The sequence below is a fragment of the Heterodontus francisci genome, chromosome 19 (genome assembly GCF_036365525.1).
Source record: "Heterodontus francisci isolate sHetFra1 chromosome 19, sHetFra1.hap1, whole genome shotgun sequence".
NCBI classification, from domain to species: Eukaryota; Metazoa; Chordata; class Chondrichthyes; order Heterodontiformes; family Heterodontidae; genus Heterodontus; species Heterodontus francisci.
Genome location: NC_090389.1, coordinates 73,064,811 through 73,085,789, shown reverse-complemented (window position 1 = coordinate 73,085,789; position 20,979 = coordinate 73,064,811). Strand labels below are relative to the sequence as shown.

General features: G+C 42.2%; 2 protein-coding genes across 2 annotated transcripts in view; one reads left to right on the top strand and one right to left on the bottom strand.

The window, feature by feature from the left end:
* The window catches only part of ttll3 (tubulin tyrosine ligase-like family, member 3), an 83,182-nt gene extending 71,910 nt beyond the window's left edge, over nucleotides 1-11,272 (bottom strand). The window contains exons 1-3 of the mRNA XM_068051946.1: nucleotides 11,197-11,272; nucleotides 9,323-9,478; nucleotides 4,833-4,922 (exon numbers count right to left, since the gene is read on the bottom strand). The gene's annotated coding sequence lies outside the window, so the exon portion shown is untranslated. The remainder of the gene's footprint in view (nucleotides 1-4,832; nucleotides 4,923-9,322; nucleotides 9,479-11,196) is intronic.
* Nucleotides 11,273-20,865: 9,593 nt separating this feature from the next.
* The window catches only part of tada3l (transcriptional adaptor 3 (NGG1 homolog, yeast)-like), a 52,740-nt gene continuing 52,626 nt past the window's right edge, over nucleotides 20,866-20,979 (top strand). Inside the window, exon 1 of the mRNA XM_068051953.1 lies at nucleotides 20,866-20,885. The gene's annotated coding sequence lies outside the window, so the exon portion shown is untranslated. The remainder of the gene's footprint in view (nucleotides 20,886-20,979) is intronic.

The window sequence follows — 20,979 nt, the reverse complement described above, 5'->3', positions numbered from 1 at the left end:
AAGGGAATGGTGCTAAATGCTTCGCTAAATTTGACCTCAATGCAGGCCACCACCGAATCGAGCTTGCAGAAAAATCGCAATATCTTACTGTGTTCTCTATGTTACGACCAGGTGAGAAAGGTGTCTAGGGGTCTCTTTCAGCCTTCACCTGGTCTTATTGTAACAGGATTTAATTTTTAAACACATTGTGTTTTGAGATCCCCTTTGGTGAATCCTTCCTCACCACTTTCCAATTATAAGGCAAATAAATGAGCACACCAGGTTTTCTTAGGTTTAAAGAAGAAAAGTGAAATGTATTAAAACTTAAACTCTAATTTGGTTAACACCTACGGATACTCGCCGTGCCCCACGCTAACATGCATACGCGATACGCACATGCAAATAGAGACAGAAAAGAGAAGAAAAATAAAGTAGAGAGGTTTGAGGCAATAACAGAAGAGTTTCTTATTACTGTGTTTCGAGCTCACTGTAGTCCTTTTCTAGGTAATTCTTGCTTTTCGTTGGGGCCCAGTATTCTTCTTAAACCTTGTTCACTGTAGAAGACTTTTCTCTCTTGGGGTTCCTGTATCTTCAATGGATTCCAAGGCTGGTGAGAAAGAGATGAGCTGACAGGAGAGAGGTCTTTTCCAGTCCAGCAACAAACAGTTTTCTGAGTTTTAAAACTCTGTGGCAGGTTCAAATTCAAAAAACTCCAACAGTCAGTTAGTCATTTGACTAAACTGGTCTGACCAGGTCTTCTGTGTATTGAGGAAACAGGGACTGGTTCCTTTGTTCCAAAACTGTCTGCTAGTCTGCAAAAAACGTCTTTCCAGCGAGAGGTCTGGCAATTCCTTGTGATAGGCCCTCTTTTCTTCCCAGCAACAATTTTAAGTTTTAATGTTCATGTAGCGAAATTAATGTCTCTCATTCTTGGCAAGTGGGAGCCTGCATGACATCTACTCACATTGGACTTTTTCGATACAAGAGGCTCATCTTTGGTGTCAACCCAGCAGCTGAGGTATCTCAACACATGGTTCAGTCTGAACTTAAGGGCCTGAAGGCACGCTGAACATCAGTGATGACATTCTCATATACAGTCACACTGAAAGGAAACTAGAGACATGCCTACATGCATGTCTACAATGTCTCAGAGAATGTAACCTCACTTTGAAAAAAGACAAGTACTTGTGCAATGAAAGAAGAATTGAATTCTTCAGTCATGTGTTCAGCAGTGAAGGAATGTCACCTGACCTACGGAAAGTTGAAGCCATGGCAAATGCTGTGGATCCTACAAACGTTCAGAGTCTGCTAAAACTCATCATGTACTGTAGTTGCTTCATTCCTGACCGTGCTATGTTATCTACCCCCACTACGTGATGTGACAAAAGAGACCACCAAGTGGGAATGGACTAAATCACACAAACAGGTGATATACCAGGTCAAACGATAGTTGTCAATAAGTTGTACAAATGCCTATTTCGACCCTGAGAAAAGCATCCAGCTAGTCATGGATGCAAACTCGGTTGGCTTATGCTCAATTCTCATGCAGAAAGACAAGACAGGTAGCCCATCAAGCAGATCACTAATGCCTGTACAGCAACGTTATTTGCAACAGAGAGTGAAGCACTCTCAATCACATGGGGTACCTTACACTTTCAACTCTGCTTATATGGAAACAAGTTTGAAGTAATAACCGATCATAGACGACCAGTAACCTTGTTGAACAATCCACACAGCAAACCACCCACTTGAATAGAGCACTGCAAACTCAAACTACAAGAGTACGAGTTCCATATTGAGTATCAGCCAGGCAAGCTCAGCCCAGCAGACTATCTTTTGTGACATCTGTTGCCGACAGTCAGTCCTACTAGTCATGAGGAAAAAGTTGCTGAACAACATCTTAACTATGGAAGCCTAAATGTGGTGTGTTACAACTGAGGCAGGAGGAGTGCACTGTCTTTCTTAGTTCTCCTTCTCCACAGGTCACAACATATATTTAAATGTTTACCCAGTTACCGATACAGCCAATGATATACTCTATTTTAATTTCAGAATAAAATCCACCAACCAGGTTTCTTTAATAAACAAAAAAAATATTAATTCATTATAAAACAAGACTTATTCAGTAAAGAAGCAAAGCATTAACACACAAATTGAAATATGAAAGTTCCCTTTTAAAATCAGCCCTACACAGAACACATACCGGTTAAAGAAAAAAAATAAGGAAGTTTTCTCTGCAGAGATCTTTTTACAAAAAAGACAAAAAAAAACTTTGGCCAAATACTTGTTAATTCTTAAAGGAAAAGGAGAAGATTTGGAATGAATAAAAGCAAAATACTGCGGATGCTGGAAATCTGAAATAAAAACAAGAAATGCTGGAACCACTCAGCAGGTCTGGCAGCATCTGTGGAAAGAAAAGCAGAGTTAACGTTTCGGGTCAGTGACCCTTCATCGGAACACCGATTTGGAATGATATGAGTTATCCCTTTACTCTGGTGTCCCAAAGGAGTGTAGATGGCTGTCACTGGGATTTTTTGGAGCAGTTCTTTTCAGGTGACATCGAGAATTAGTTTGGCAGTCTTTCCAGAAGAAATGCAGCATCAGGGGTTTCAGCTATCACACACTGGATTCACAGAGTTTCTCAGAGAGGTGAAGAAAGGATGAACTGGTGTCTTCTCTCTTAGCAGGCTGACCCCCAACTGACTCAAAACAATATTCAAAATGAAACCAACTCTTGACCACCATAAATCTTGACATGTCACTTCTAAGTAAACAACTCCCCCTAGTCACCGAGGCTATTACTGTTTATTTAGCTGAAGACTTGTGACTTCCAGTAAATGTTGTTTTAAAACAGAAAGCTCAATTCCCAAAGTCTTTCCAGTGATCTTTAAAAAAAAAACATGAATCCTTAAAAAATATAAAAAATGAAAGCACTTTTATAACAGGTGCCAAAGTTGCCAAAACTACCTGACATCAAAGCAGCAGCAAAACAAAATGAGGCATTACAGCTATAGAGTCATACAGTCATACAGTTTTACAGCACAGAAACAAGCCCTTCGGCCCAACGTACCTGCACCGACCATCAAGCACCCATCCAATCTAATCCCATTTTCCAGCACTTGGCTCGTAGCCTTGTATGCTATGGCATTTCAAGTGCTCATCTAAATACTTCTTAAATGTTGTGAGGGTTTCTGCCTCTACCACCTCTTTAGGCAAAACTATATATATATACAAAACTGGAAAGACGTGATCAAGAGAGCATCTACAAACGAAATTGCTCGCTCACTACAAGGTCTTCACTATGTTCAAAATGAGCTCACCCTTACAACTACATCTGATCTTGTATTACACAACAACTGTATTGTCATTCCACACTCATTGAGGGAATGTGTTTTTGATACAGCACATGAAGGATACCAGGGAATTGTCCAAACCAAACAACTCCTTTGGGAAAAGGTAAGGTTCCCAAGAATTGACCACATGGTAGAGCACAAAACCACTCAATGCTTGCTGTGTCAAGCAACAACAATGTCAAATCTTTGTGATCCTCTCAAGATGTCTGAACCACCTCCAGGATCATGGAATGAAGTTAGCGTTAATTTTGCAGATTTGCCACTGATGAAGACTAGCTTGTTGTTACTGACGACTACAACAGATTCCTAATTATGGAATTAGTTATATCAACTTCAACAAAAGCAGTCATTCCAAAACTTGACCAGATCTTCTTTCATATGATAAGAAGTGACAATGGACCCCCATTCAACAGTGATGAGTTCAGTAAATCTGCGAACTACCCAGGGTTCACTCATTGAAAAATCACACCACGATGGCCAAGAGTTAATGGAGAAGTCAAGAGATTTATGCATATCTTGAAAAAAGTGATACATATACCTGAGAGCAAGTCATGGAAGCAAGAATTGTATCGTTTTCTTCATAATTACAGAGCGACTCCTCACTCGACTGTTGGAAAACCTCCAGCTACACTCAACTTTGCACATTCTATGTGCACATATCATCTTGAGCTACCATGCAGAGCTAATGATCAACATGTACATCAACGCAATCGAGAGCAGAAGAATCGAATGAAAGTAAATACAGAGTGAAACATGAAATTTAGAGCTACACTGCTAAAGCCAAGAGATAAAGTACTTGTGAAACATGATGGTCATGTTGGAAAGCAACCAATCCCTTATGACATCCAACCATTTGTTGTGACCAACACAAAAGGATCAAAGATCACTTGTTAAACGGGGTTCACAAATCATCATACGAAAATACCATTCGTAATCATTGAATCTGATTCCGACATCGACATCTCAGATGGAGAACACACGTTAAATGAGACTACACCTGATGTCAGACGATATCCTACTCATGAGGAAAAATGTCCATCGTACCTAAGTGACTATGTTACGAAGTGAACTATTTATATTTGTTTATTGCTTACACTTTTGGAACCAGACCATTTGAAACATGCAATGTCTCTCATTTACTAAGAATGGGAGGAATGTCATATTTTGAGATTGCGTTGTGTATTTTCTCCACTTGAGGCTACCATACACACAGATACCAGCAGAGGGAGTTGGGGAAAAAAAGCACAATAAACAGCAGTTTCTAACAGCATGTTCAGTGTCTCTTACTAACTCTGGCTGAATCTTTGTCCCAAGAACATCACACCTCCCAATGCCCCTGGAGCCTTGTTACTCCAACTTGCCAGTCACATTAGATTCATTGTTTTCAGTTTTGAATATTTTTAACAGATAATTTTAAAACCTCTGAATTTATCTACTCCAGAGAACCACCAAATTTGTCAACATGCATAATAAAAAAAAAAATATTTTTTTGATTCTCACTAGATTTGGGTGTTTGTGTCTTTTTCAGCTGCACATGATGATGGTGTCCAACACGGCTGCAGCACTTTCCTTCATCTCCTCTTTGGTATACTACCAAAAAATGTAAAAATGTTTATATTATTTAAGTAGAATCAGGAAAAAGTATTTAAAAAGACAGTAAAATTCAATTTTAAAAATACAAACACAAATAAAAGTGGAGAAACTTTTTTGTGATATTGGACTGAATTTTAATCCACGTTCCTTGGTGGTGCGCTTTCAACTCGGCGGCCTTCTGACATGGAAGGGTCGCCAAGGAGCCCCCAAAATATTTCGTGTGGGGGCTCATTTAAATAGTGGGGGTGGAGCGGCTGCCCCCAACGACATAGGTGGGGCGGCTGCCGCATCCCCGGCAATGGCGTCTGGCGCCACTGCGCAGACTCCGGCGCCATTTTTAGAGGGCTTTAAGCTCTGAGCAGTAATTTTAATTTTTAAAGGGACCAGGAATTTAATTTTTAATAAAAACAGTAAATTTCACATAAAAGTTCCACTTCCACCCCACCCGCACCCCACCCGCCCAATGATCACACAATGGATTTATTCCCGTCTCTCCTCCCCCCAAACCATTCTTGACAGTCCCGAACTTTAAACCCCAAACTTTGCACTCTTTGCCCTTCAACCTCTTCCCACCATCCCCACAACCAATGAAAAATGTTTTCCCCGCTCCTCCACCCCTCCAGCCCTGAAAATTTTATTCCTCCCCCTCTCCACCAGGTTCTCGCCTCGGAACATTCCGAAGGCGCGCGAGCTATATTCAGAGTCGGCAAAATTGGCGTGGGACATCCGCCGCCTGCAGGTAAGTTTATTAGCATTTAATTTAGGTTCATTTGAATATTTAGATGAAGGGCCCGCTGCCAGGTGGTGGGGGGGTGGGGGAGGGGCCACACTGAGGTCCCCCCACCGCCGGTAATATGCGGCGGGCCCTTCTCGACGTCGCGGGTTGAGGCGGGCCTCTCCCTGCAACATTGTACCGGCCCCCGCGCTGCGACCCGCGGGTCGAGGGACTGGTAAAATTCAGTCCATTGAATTTAGTTTTCTTTTGGGTGGGTGTAATTTAAAAAAAAAATTGAAATATTGCTGGGAAATTTAAACAAAAAAAAATGTAGCAGACAACAGATACAGCCAGGATGTGTTTCCTCAGAAATCATACAAATCATAGAAAATGTACAATACAAAAGGAAGCCATTTGGGCATTGTGTCCATACCTGTTGACAAAGAGCTGCCCAGCTTAACCCCACCTTCCTGAGCCAGGTCTGCAGCTCTGCAGGTCACGGCTCTTTAAGTAGACATCCAAGTACTTTTTAAATGTGGTCAGCATGTGAGCAGGCAGTGAGTTCCAGGTGCCTACTACCCTCTGGGTGGAAAATGTTTCCTCATGTCCCCTCTAATCTTCTACCAGTTACTCTAAATCTATGCCCCCTGGCTTTTGATTCCTCTGCTAAAGTAAATAGGTCATCTCTATTTACTTTATATAGGCCCCTCATAGTTTTATATACCTCAATTAAGTCACCCCTTAGTCTCCTCTGTTCCAAGGGAAACAACTCCAGCCTATTAAATTTTTCCTAATGACAATCTTCCAGCCCTGGCAACATCCTCGTAAATCTCCTCTGCACCCTGTCCAGTGCAATCACATAATTCATGTAATGTGGTGATCAGAACTGTACACAATACTCAGATTGTGGTCTAACTAATGTTATATACACTTCTAGCATAATCAGCCTGCTCTTATATTCTATTCCTCAGCTAATAAAGGAAAGCATGCCATATACCTTCTTAACCAACTATTGATCTGTCCTGCTACCTTTAAGGGTCTACAGACATTCACTACTCAGTATCCTCCTATTTATAGTGTACTCCCTTGCCTTGTTGCACGTCCCAAATTGCATTACCCTACACTTCTCCAGATTGAGCTCCATTTTCCATGTTTCTGTCCAGCTAACCAGACCAACTATATTTTCCTGCAGTCTAAAGCTTTCCTCTTCACTATCAACCACACAGACAATTTTTATAACATCTGCAAACTTCTTTATCTTGCCCCCTACATTTGAGTCTAACTCATTAATATAAACTACAAAAAGCAAGGGTCCAAGTACTGAGCCTTGTGGACAACCCCACTGGTAACAGCCTTCCAGTAGCAAAAACACTGGTTAACCATTACCCTTTGCTTCCTGCCACTGAGCCAATTTTGGATCCAATTGGCCACTCTCCCTTGGATCCCAAGGTCTTTCACTTTTTTGACCAACCTGTCATGTGGACCTTATCAAAAACCTTGCTAAAATCCATGTAGACCACCGCACTGCCCTCATCAACCCTACTTGTCACCTCCTCAAAAAATTCTATCAAGTTAGTAATGACCTTCCTTTAACAAATCCATGCTGACTTTCCTTAATTAATCTATGCCTTTCTAAATGAAGGTTTATACAATCCCTCAGAACTGATTCCAATAATTTGCCCACAACCAAAGTTAAACTAATAGCCTATAATTACTCAGATTATCCCTTCCTCTCTTTTTAAACCACAGTACAATGTTGGCAGTCCTCCAAACCTCTGGCATTACTCCTGTAGCCAGGAAGGATTGAAATATGATGGTCAGAGACTTCACAATTTCCTCCCTTGCTTCTTTTAACAACCTGGGATATATTTCTAGACTCATAGAGTCATTTACGGCACAGAAGGAGGCCATTTGGCCAGTCAAGTCCATGACGACTCTCCACGGAGCTATTCAGTCAGCCCCACTCCCCCGCTCGATCCCTTCCAAGTTTATTTCCTTCAAGTGGCCATCCAATTTCCTTTTGAAGTCATAGATTGTCTCTGCTTCCACCACCCTTGTGGACAGTGAGTTCCAGGCCATTACCACCCTCTGTGCAAAAAAAAAGTCCTTCCTGATATTCCCCCTGCTTCTCTTGCCCAAAACCTTCAATCTGTGTCCCCTAGTCCTTGTACCATTAATTAATGAGAACAATTTTTCCTTGTCTAACTTATCTAAGCTTGTCATCATCTTGTAAACCTCTATTAAATCTCCTTTGCTCTAAGGAGAACAACCCCAGCTTTTCCAACCTAACCTTGTAACTAAAACCCCGCATCTGGGCCTGGCGATTTATCTACTTTCAAAGACGTCAAAACCTTTGATACTTCCACTCGAACAATGTTTATTCCAATCAATATTTTACACCCTTCCTTCTTAACTATGATGTCATCACTGGCTCCATCTTTTGTGAAGACAGCCACAAAATTTTCATGAAGAACCTTACCCACATCCTCTGCCTCCATACACAGGTTACCTTTTTGATCCCTAATAGGCCCTATTCTTTCCTTAGTTATTCTTTTGCTCTTAATGCACTAATAAAACATCTTTGCATTTTCCCTGATTTTATTTGCCAGCAGTTTTTCATACCCTCTCTTTGCTTTCTTAATTTCCCTTTTAATTTCACCCCTACACATTCTATACTCTTCTAGGCTTTCTGCAGTATTAAGCTCTCGGGGCGGGATATCCATTCTGAGGTTGGAACCCTGATGCCACTGTCACTCCTGGGTCCCAGCCCCACACTGTTGCAGCAATGCGCACAAGTCGCGATTTTAGTACGTATAAGTGTTAATTGGCCCAGAGTCACATTCGCTGACCAATCAGTGGTGGCAGATGTGGGAAGGAAGCAGGACAAAGGTAGCAGCAGGCCCAATTTAAAGGACGGTGGCAGCCATTGCTGAGGTTGCTGTTCTTCCAAAGCATGGAAAGAGGAGCAGTGCAAAGGGCAGTGGGAAGGGAGGTCCCCTATGCCAGGGCAGCCCCCATTCTTCTGACATCTTACTGGAGGTGCTGCTGAAGGTGGTGACTGAGTGAAAAAATATCTTGTTCCCTGCCAGAAAGCCTGCAAGGCATGCCAAGAGGGCATGGCTGAAGGTGGCTCATGAGGTCAACAGCAAAGGAGTGGTGAGGAGGAACTGCGTGCAGTGCAGGAAACGATTCAATGACTTTTTCAGGTCTGGAAAGGTAAGTCCAAAGACAGACCCAGACGGCCTGCTTCCAGGTCAGCAGTCATCAGAATGCAAAAGAGGGAGGCATCCTGAGGATGCATAGAGTACCCTTGACCATGGGAGAGATGTGCACTCAGCAGCCTTGATGACCTAGAAGCATAGGTCAGCTTCTCCTTTGGCAGTGGATCCCATACTGAGGATATCAGCTCCGTTACCTTCCTGCCCTTGTTCCTCAGCCCTGCACCGCTGTTGCCCAGGGTTGTGCCTCTGCTCCTGAGATGCTGCTCCTCATTGCTGGTTGGACCAAGCAACTTGATCCCATTTCCTCCTATGTCCTTCCTTTCCATTGGAATTGAACCCCTGCCATGAACCGCTGAAACCCGTAAGCAGAAGGACCCGTCTGCATCCCCACCCTGCCCCAAAGCTGCCCCCCAAAATTCCTTTCTCAAGAGTGTAGAGATATCAAAAATAATTCTTCTCACTGAGCACAACTGTTTTCCTGTGAATGAGAGCCTTCTCTGAGCCTTCCCTCTTCAATGGTGCCTCTTTTGCTGTGGTCCAGCCATTCCAGTTCACTCCCCGTTGTATCACCGCCTCCTGTTCCTTGTCTTGGTTGGAACCCTGTGTGGATCCCACACCTTAAAAAAGAAAATTCCAAACTGGTCATTAACAATCTGACAGCAACCTGGTTAAGAGGCTTAACCAGCCATTTAAGCAGTTTGGGCAGATTGACTCTTCTGGCACCCATCGCAGCCTTTTGAACTGGTTTCATGTTGGGAAACAGGCATGCCGACTCGTGAAATGTGTTTAAGTGACTGCCCGCCCCTGATCTCACCTTCTCAAACAAATAAAAATCTTACCCTCAGTGTCTGACATAAGCTTCCCTTTTTTGCCTCTATGCACCTTGTAATCCGGGTGCTCTAGATTTGGCTGTCCCACCCTTTTTTTTGTGGGAACATATTTACCCTGAACATCTTGATTCTCCTTCTTGAATGCCTCCCATTGCTCTGACACCAATTTACCTGCAAGTAGCTGTTTCCAGTCCATTTTTGCTAAATTGCTTTTCAGCCTAGTAAAATTGGCCTTCCCCCAATTTAGAACCTTTACTCCCATTTTATCTTTGCCCTTTTCCATAGCTATGCTGAATCTAACTGAATTATAATCACTACCACAAAAGTGCTCTCCCACTGATATTCCTTCCAACTGCCCAACTTCATTCCCGAAAACTAAATCCAGAATTCCACCCTCCCTCCTGCACCATTTCTCCAGCCACACATTCATCTGCTCTATCTTCCTATTTCTGTAATCACTAATGCACAGTATCAGGAATAATCCCGAGATTACTACCTTTTTGGTCCTGCTTCTTAATCTCTTTCCTAACTCTTTAAAATTTGCTTGCAGGGCCTCAACCCTTTTTCTACCTATGTAATTTGTAACGATATGGACCATGGCCTTTGGCTGTTCACCGTTCTCCTCCAGAATGTTCTGTAACTGCTCAGTGATATCCTTGAACCTGACACCAGGGAGGCAACGTACCATCCTGAAATCAGGTCTGCTACCACCTGTCTGCTCCCCTAATTATAGAATGCCCTACAACTATCACTCTCTTGACCTTTCTCCTCCCTCCCCATTTAGCTGAGCCACCCATGGTGCTATGGTTTTGGCTCTGGTTGCACTTCCCAGGGTTCCCAGGTACAGAATCCTCTCCCCCATCAGTATTCAGAACCAAATACTTTTTACAGAGCAAGATGCTCTCACGGGTATCCTGAACTACCTGCCTGCTCTTTTTTGCCTATCTGGCAGTCACCCATTCCCTCTCTGTCTGCACTCCCTTAAGCTGCAGGGTGACCACTTCCTGAAACATACTATCCATGAAACACTCATCCTCGCGAACAGACTGCAATGATGTCAGCTGTGGCTCAAGCTCCAAAACACAGAGCTTGAGCTCCTCCGGCTGATGATACTTCCTGCACGTGTTGTTGTCCAGGACATGGAATTTGTCCTGGAGTTCCCACATGTCACTGGATGCGCATTCCACAGGTTTGAGGTGCCCTGCCACACCTCTGTTTATTAATTAACTCAGTCCCCCATTGATGCCTGTTTATCATTCCAACCTGCTGCCAGTGTCATCAGCTCTTTGTTGTGTTGATAATGCATTTCACATTGGTGGAATATCTTAAATGAGATTGGGGAAATCATTATGCACAATGACTCACCCAACTAACCAAAGGTGAGTTTCCTGATAGCAAATTGGTGACGGTCCTGGTATATTAGTCTGTAGCTGAACTAATCTTTCCCCTCCCAAAACAAAAAGAACACTAAAATCAACATAATGAAAAGAAAGAAATTTTTTTACCTGTGTTTAGAAATGGCCCAGAATGTTTATTCAGCAGGTAACCGGTACAAATGTTGACTAGAAGATATGCCCTGCAATTGCTGATCCCAACAGATCGTCAGTCAGTTTCATCTTGTGCGATGAATCCAGGTTTGGCTGCAGTTAACTGTTTAACTATGAGGGATTGAACGTGTCAGTTTCGCTGTCTTTGGTAATCTTGTGTGCTATCTTGTTACAATATCTCCGATAGTATTACACACTATGTGTTAGCGTTACATGAGGGTTGCCAACCCTCCAGGATTGTCCTGGAGGAACCAGGAAGTAAAGATTAATTTGCAAAAGATTGCTGTTTTTCTAGTATCTCTGTTCTTAGTTTCTCTTTTCCTTCCATTTTTATATTATTGCTGTTGCCTATTATTTTCAATCTGTCTTATTTTTAATTTGTACTTAACATTCTTTTGCCATGACTTGCAATTTCGGTCTTTCATTAGCCATCTCCATTTCACACTTTGAGGCCTATACTCATACTACACCCACTTATTACCATGTGGAAAACAGCAGTCTAGACATTAGGCTTACTTTTTAACAGCGTTAATACAAATTTGCAAATTCTAATGTATATTTCACCAATGGACTAACTACACTAATTCGACTAATTGTTAGGGGAAAATTCAATGAAAGCAAGTCATACTACATAGAATCTACTTTTAATTTTAAGTTGTGTCGTGAAAGTACTTCCATTTTTAAAATATTTTGTGAGGACCCATGTTTTAAAATTGTGGAAATGGATTCCTTTGGAGGACTGAAGAGATTACATTGTTGCTGGACTTGGGTTTTTTTTTTAAATGGTCACTGGAAGGACATTGGGACTTGCTTTAGAAAACACACTTACTGGAAGTCACATGTCTTCAGCTAAGTAAACAGCAACAGCCTTGGTGACTACAGGGAGTTCTTTACGGAAAAGTGACATGTCAAGATTTATGGTGGTCAAGAGTTGGTTTCGTTTTGGATATTGTTTTGAGTCAGTTGGGGGAAAGCCTGCTAAGAGAGAAGCAACCAGCTCATCCTTTCTCCACCTCTCTGAGAAACCCTGTGAATCCAGTGTGAGCTGAAACCCCTGATGCCGCATTTCTCCTGGAAAGCCTGCCAGACTAAGCCTCAACGTCGCCTGAAGAGAACTGCTCCAAAAAGATCCCAGTGACAGCTACCTACACATATTTGGCAGGCCAGAATAAAGGGACAACTGGTATCATTCCATATCTTCTCCTTTTCCTTCAAGAATTAGCAAGTATTTGGCCAAAGTTTTGTTTTGTCTTTTTTGTAAAGAGATCTCTGCAGAGCAAACTTCCTTATTTTTCTTTAACCGGTGTGCGTGTGTTGGACCAAGGTAGAAGGGAACTTTCATATTTCAATCTGTGTGTTAATGCTTTGCATCTTTACTGAATACTTATTGTTTTATAACAACCTGATGATTTTACTGTTTATTAAAGAAACCTGGTTGGTGGATTTTATTCTGAAATAAAAATCGAGTATATAATTGGTCGTATCTGTAACTGCGTAAACATTTAAATATATGTTGTGACCTGTGGAGAAGTGAAACTAGAGAAAGATGGTGCACGCCTCCAGCCTCGGTCGTAACAGTTGCTTAATTCAAATTATCTGATAATTGAAACATTTAGAACTAAATTACCAGTTTGAAGTGTTATTTATGCTTTTTAATTCAAATTGTTGGTTAATTTTAGTCCTTGTGCAAAAACAGCTATAAATTATCAGTTGACTGTATTTAATTAATTACATTGCACATTCCGCAAGTGATGAAGTCATACTCAGACCAGACCCTAACAACGACAACAGATTATAACCAATACAGCTCGTCATCTTTTTAAAATGGGACACAATTACAAAATTAGCATGAATTAATTTGCTAATTTTCTTCACTGTATTGAGCTGGAGTCTGGGCAATAAACATTTGTGCCTTATTCTGAATTCACATACTAGAAATGGATGCTTGTGCAAATTATGTGGAGGAAAATGTTCCTCTTGTGACTGGTACTAGTCAAGCCACTCTCACTGTCAAAATATTAAATACACCATCAGGATAAAAGCAGTTCACACATGACTGAACATTGCAGAAACTGTAACACTTTCACACAAGGGTGCGAACACTTTCAAACCTACATAACAAATGGGATTGGAAAATGCACAGATGCAGAAAAGAAGACTGCTTTATATTTCTTACCTCTGCTTGTACTATTTATTTCAATGATTATAAAGTCTTACATGCAAATCATAGCTTAATGCTCCCTTTAAACCAATGTGTATACCAATTTAGCTTTCTCCATAACAGCCCTATATACAATGTTTCAATACATTGTTTTAAACACTTGCTTTTCGATGCAATGTTACATAATAATGACCCTGCAAAGCACAGTAAAAGAGCTGTTAATAAACAGGAATAATGTTGCAGAAATGAATGATATTCTACTATGATCTGTGTTCTTAAATATGTTACGGTATAAAGTACAAAGCTGAGTTTGGAGAAGATCATCAACTGAAGAACCTGCATAGTAAAGCCTGGCGCAGGTATAAAATTAAAACCCAACCCTGGCCCAACCCGACAACAGCCGAGCCGGGCCAGAGTCCTTTAATTTTTTTAAATACCTGACCCGACCCGAACCCAACAAATGTAGTCGGGTTTGGTTGGGTAGCCAGGCTTTACTGCAGAGTGGGGAGTCCGGACTGCATGCTTTCCGCTTTGACGTCCTGAATGTTCATTTGAAGATTACTTCCCAGAGCAAGACAGCACTGTCCACATCCAGCCTGACCCAACCCAAGCCCGAATGCTGGACCCGGAAGAGAGACCCAACCCAACTCAAACCTGACTGGGTCTGGTCGGGTTCGGGTCGGGTAGCCACACTTTACTGCATAGTGTAATAGAAACTTCCCAGTCAAGGGGTACTGTATGTGAGACTATACCTGTTAAAGACTGTCAGAGGACGTTTGGGTGGTTTTAATGGCATTACCTTGATGCATGCATTGAGTCATAGAGTCATTGCTGCACAGAAATAGGCCATTTGGCCCATCAAGTCAATGTTCTGCACAGCAATCCAGTCAGTCCCATTCCTTTTACTTTATCCCCATAGCCCTGTAAGTTTATTTCCTTCAAGTGCCCATCCAGTTTCCTTTTGAAATTATTGATCATCTCTGCTTCCACCACCTTCGTAGGCAGCGAGTTCCAGGTCATTACCACTCACTGCATAAAAGAGTTCTTCTTCCCATTCCCCTCTCCACCTCTTGCCCAAAACCGTAAATCTGTGCCCGCTAATCCCTGTACCATCAGCTAATAGGAGCAGTTTTTCCTTGTTTACCTTATCTAAATCTGTCATAATCTGTACACCTCTATCAAATCTCCACTCAATCTCAAAGGGGAACAGCTTCTCCAACTTAACCTTGTAGCTAAAATCATTCATCCCTAGAACCATTCCGGTAAATCTCCTCTGCACTTTCTCAAGGACCCTCACATCCTTCCTCAAGTGTAGTGACCAGAACTGGATGCAATACTCTAGTTGTGGCCTAATCAAAGCTTTATAAAGGTTCAGCATAACCTCCCTGCTTTTGTACTCACTACCTCTATTTATGAAGCTCAAGACTCTATATATTTTGTTCACCACTTTACAATATGTCCTGCCACCTTCAAAGATCTATGCACATGAACTCCCAGGTCCTTCATTCTTTGCACACTCTTTAGAACTGTGCCATTAAGTCTATATTGTCTCTCCCTATCCCTACTGCCAAATTGCATCACCTCACACTTCTTTTCTGTATTAAATTCCATCTGCCACTTGTTTGCCCATTCTGTTAGCTATCTATGCTATGTTGCAGTCGATTTGTATCATTCTCACAGACTACCACTTGTTAAACTTTGGTATCATTGGAAAATTTTTAAATTTTACTCTGTATTCCAATATCCAAGTCATTTACATATAGCAAAAAAAGCAGTGGTCCCAGCACTGACCCACGGGGAACACCACTGTTTACCATCCTCCAGTCTGAAAAGTAACCATTTGCCATGGCTCGCTGTTTCCTGTACTTAAGCCAATTTTTATCCAAGCTGACATTGATCCTTCTATTCCTTGAGCCTCAATTTTGTCAACCAGCCTTTTATTTGGTACTTTGTCAAACGCTTTCTTAAAATCCATATAGTCAACATCCAATGCATTCCCTTCATCAACTTTCTCTGTTACTTAATAAAAAAATTAAATTAAACTAGTCAAGCATGATCTGTGCTGGCTATCCTCAATTAATTTAAATCTATCCAAGTGTCTGTTGACTTTTTCGCTGCTTATTGTTTCTAAAGCTTTACCCACAACTGATGTTAAACTGCCAGGCTTGTAGTTACTAGGTCTGTCTTTACTCGTTTTCTTGAACAAGGGTGTGACATATGCCACTCTCCAATCCTCTGGCACCTTCCCTGTATTTAGGGAAGATTTGAAGATTATGGTAAGCCCTTCTGCTATCTCCATCCTCACTTCCTTTAGCAACCTGGATTGAAGGCATCCGGACCAGGCAACTTATCCACTCTAAGCATAGCCAGCCTTTCCAGTACATCCAGTCAATTTTTACCCCATCCATTATCTCTACAATGTTTGCTTCTACTGATATTTTGTCAGCATCTTCTTCCTTAGTAAACACCCATACAAAGTACTGATTAAGTATTCTAGCCTTGCCCTGCACCTCCAAGTCCCCCACTCTGGGTGAGGGACTTCAATGTCCATCACCTTAAGTGGCTCAGTAGCACCACTACTGACCGAGCTGGCCGAGTCCTAAAGGAAATAGCTGCTAGACTGGATCTGTGGCAGGTGGTGAGGAAACCAACAAGAGGGAAAAATATACTTGACCTCGTCCTCACCAATCTGCCTGCTGCAGATGCATTTGTTCTTGACAGTATTGGTAGGAGTGACCATTGCACAGTCCTTGTGGAGACAAAATATCGTCTTCACATTGAGGATACGCATCATCGTGTTGTGTTGCACTACCACCGTGCTAAATGGGATACATTTTGAACAGATCTAGCAATGCAAAACACATCCATGAGGCGCTGTGGACCATCAGCAGCATCAGAATTGTACTCAACCACAATCTGTAACCTCATGGCATGGCATATTCCTCACTCTACCATTACTATCAAGCCAGGGGGCCAACCCTGGTTCAATGAAGAGTGCAGGAAGGCATGCGAGGAGCAGCACCAGGCATACCTCAAAATGAGGTGTCAACCTGGTGAAGCTATAACACAGGACTACTGGCGTGCCAAACAGCGTAAGTAGCATGCGATAGACAGAGCTAAGCTATCCCAGAACCAACGGATCAGATCTAAGCTCTGCAGTCCTGCCACACCAAGTTGTGAATGGTGGTGGACAATTAAACAACTAACTGGAGGAGGTGGCTCCACAAATATCCCCATCCTCAATGATGGGGGAGCCCAGCACATCAGTGCAAAAGATAAGGCTGAAGCATTTGCAACAATCTTCAGCCAGAAGTGCCAAGTGGATGATCCATCTTGGCCTCCTCCTGAAGTCTCCAGCATCACAGATGCCAGACTTCAGCCAATTTGATTCATTCCGTGTGATATCAAGAAACGACTGAAGGCACTGGATACTGCAAGGCTATGACAATATTCCAGCAATAATACTGAAGATCTGTGCTCCAGAACTTGCCGCACCCCGGGGCAAGCTGTTCCAGTACAGCTACAACACTGGCATCTACCCAGAAATGTGCAAAATTGCCCAGGTATGTCCTGGACACAAAAAGCAGGACAAGTCTAATCCTCCAATTACCGTCCCATCAGTCTACTCTCGATCATCAGCAAGGTGATGGAAGGGGTCGTCACCAGTGCTATCAAGCGGCACTTGCTCAGCAATAACCTGCTCACTGATGCTCAGTTTGGGTTCCGCGAGGGCCACTCAGCTCCTGACCTCGTTACAGCCTTGGTTCAAACATGGACAAAAGAACTGAGCTCCAGAGGTGAGGTGAGAGAGACTGCCCTTGACATCAAGGCAGCATTTGACTGAATATGGCATCAAGGAGCTGTAGTAAAACTAGAATCAATGGGAATCAGGGGGAAAACTCTCCGCTGGTTGGAGTTGTACCTAGCACAAAAGAAAATGGTTGTGGTTGTTAGAAGTCAATCATCTCAGCTCCAAGACATCACTGCAGGAGTTCCTCAGGGTAGTGTCCTAGGCCCAACCATCTTCAGCTGCTTCATTAATGACATTCCTTCAATCATAAGGTCAGAAGTGGGATGTTCACTGATGATTTCACAATGTTCAGCACCATTCGCAACCGCTCAGATACTGAAGCAATCTGTGTAGAAATGCAGCAAGACCTGGACATTATCCAGGCTTGGACTGATAATTGGCAACTAAAATTCACACGTGCCAGGCAATGACCATCTCCAACAAGAGAGAATCTACCATCTCCCCTTGACATTCAATGGCACTACGATTGCTGAACCCCCACTATGAACATCCTGGGGGTTACTGTTCATCAGAAACTGAATTGGATTAGCTACATAAATACTGTGGCTACAGGAGCAGGTCAGAGGCTAGGAATCCTGCGGCGAGTAACTCACCTCCTGACCCCCCCCAAAGTCTGTCCACCAACTACAAGGCACAGGTCAGGAGTGTGAAGGAATACTCTCCACTTGCCTGGATGGGTGCAGCTCCAACAACACTCAAGAAGCTCGACACCATTCAGGACAAAGCAGCCCGTTTGATTGGCACCCCATCCACAAATATTCACTCCCTCCACCACCAACGATGCACTGCAGCAAGGCACCAAGGCTCCTTAGACAGCACATCCAAACTCTACCAACTAGAAGGGCAAGGGCAGCAGATGTATGGAAACACCACCACCTGCAAGTTCCCCTCCAAGCCACACACCATCCTAACTTGGAACTTTATCGCCATTCCTTCACTGCCGTTGGGCCAAAATTCTGGAATTCCCTTCCTAACGGCAATGTGGGTGTACCTACCTCCCATGGACTGCGGCGTTTCAAGAAGATGGTTCACCACCACCTTCTCAAGGATAATTAGGGCTGGGCAATAAATGCTGGCCTAGCCAGTGATGCCCACATCCCATAAACAAATAAAAAAATCTGGTTATTCATAAAAATACATAAATACATAAAAGTTACTACACAAAAGCAGGCATTTTGGCTCAACCAGTCCATGTTGGCATTTATCTTCCACACAAGCAAATAGTTCTAATCACATTTACCCACCCTATATCCATATTCCTTCATTCCCTTTTCTGAATCCACTTAGCTAATTCAATCTCAAATCTTGACATGGCTTCTAACCCTGCAAGAAAATTCCACAGTCTAACAACTGTGTGTGTGTGAAGAGATTTCTCCTGCCCTTTGTTCTAACTCTATTACATTTAATCTCATATCTATGGCCTCTCGCTTTTGACCCCTCGACTCCTGAACAGGTCAACTAAATATTTTCTGGTTCTGATGAAAGGTCACTGACCTGAAACATTAACTCTGCCTCTCTCTCGACAAATGCTGATTATTTCCAGCACTTTTTGTTTTTATTTCAGATTTCCAGCATCTGCAGTATTTTGCTTTTATTCTATTGGAGTAAAAGGAGTACTGTTCACACCTCATGGTTGAAATAAAATAAATATTAATCACCATGGAAACCTGTCAACAGGTTGAAGTGAAAAGGACTGTGTCACACCTGAAAGGAAAGACTGGACCCTGCGGAAAGCAGCATGATTGAGCGACATCAAAAACAATGGATTAAGAGAGTGCAAATCAATACCTGAGCTGTATTTAAGGAAGCCTATTGTTGAACAGTGGTGTGGTCCCAATCAAGGAGGCATAATAATGTCCATGTAAAGGAAGTGTTTCCCTCACTGCTTCTTCCAGATCACTGTCTTTAATAAAAGCAAAATACTGCGGATGTTGGATATCAGCAATAAAAACTGAAACTGCTGGAAATACTCAGCAGCATCTGTGGAGAGAGAAACACAGTTAACGTTTCAGGTCTGTGACCTTTCATCAGAACTCGAAGGTTATAGACCTGAAACATGAACTCTGTTTCTCTCTCCACAGATGCTGCCAGACGTGCTGAGTATTTCCAGCACTTTATTTTTATTTTACCTTCTTTAATGCTGCCTGATCCTGAAAACATATGCTGCATAAGAACCCATGGCCATTGAGACATCTATAAGACCTCAATAAATTTCAAAGCTTGACTCAACGCTAAGTACTATTTAGAAGAGCTGGTATAATATAGGCCTTTTTCTCTAACAAGGGTATGCATTCTGGAGTCAGATGGTTGTTCTTTCACTTTTCTGTTGTTAAAGTACTTCTAAATCATATATGAACTGTAGATGTTGTTCAACTCCTGGTCTGTCTTTGTCTGTTATATAATAAATGATGCTTTTCTTTTAAAACCATGGTTCATGCTGGTCTTTCTTATTAGGATAAAGAACCATTTTAATTAAATATAACATTTTAATTGTGTGGATAAAGAGTAATTTCCCCAACTTAAAGGAAAAGAATCACATTGTGTATTTTGTCTCAACATTGAGAATGTGGAATTGTTACTGTCATCTATTGATACTGAGCAGCTTGCTAGGCCACTTCAGCAGACAGTCAAGAGTCAACCACATTGATGTGGAACTGGATGGGCCAGCCCAGGTAAGAACAGCAGGATCTCTTCTGTGAGGACCTTATTAAACTAGTTGGGTTTTTAACAACAATCTAATAGCTTTAAGACTTCTTTTACGGGTACCAGCTTTTCCTTTCTGGATTTTGTGCAATTCATTGAATTTTAGAAGCGTGGTTATGTGCAAATTACAGCCCAAGCTTTTTGTTTTGAACTTTTGAGGTTGGGCGACAAGATTTTTATATAAAAAGGCACCTTTACATTTGACGGATTGTCTGATCAGAATAAACTGTTTAGCCTCTGAAAAATATGCACATCTTTACTATTTGACTCTCAGCTGTTTACTGCCAATAACGTATAATACTCCATTAATTAGCACCAGGAACACTGATCAAGTAGCCTTATTTTAGTCATTAAAGTGGTAAATGTGACTAATTTTAACTAACCATAATTCTTAAGTCAAGCTACATTTAAGCTACTGTGACCAGCACACCGCCTAGCAGATCAATACACTTAGCACCATCATCTAAAATGCCTAACATGATGTAGCCCCTCCACTGTGGCACTTGTATTCAATCCTCCCGTATTGTTCCTAACCCTTTTTTGATAGGCATTAACTAACTGTAACTATTGTTTCCTCACACATACACATAGGGAGTGCTGTTGAATTTTTGCAAGGTCTTCAACATAGCAACCGTTGCTTCTATTATTGTGTGTGTGCCCCTCCCTCTCCCTCCCTTCCTTCTCCCCTCTGGTACTCACTCTTCCTAATGAATGTGGGTTTTTTTTGATTCAATGTCGTGCTTGCCTGTCCCTTCTCTCACTGTTTCGATCCCTGCAGCTTACCTGGGCTCCTCTGACCGTCCTGCAGCCTGCCGTTTACTACGCAGACGCAGAAGCCAACTGTTTACAGTTGCCATGGGGACGGTTGCACGACGTCAGCCGCCATGTTTGTTTGGGCCTCCAGGTGTTGAAGATTTTTATGACTTGAGATCATCATCGCTCAGGAACCAATTCATTGTTTACGTCAACTACGTACGTATGTTTACCTTCAACCTTTTCGTTTTTTGCATTTTCATTGTTGGCATGTGCATATTTTTGCATGCAAATATTGATTTTACACACTATG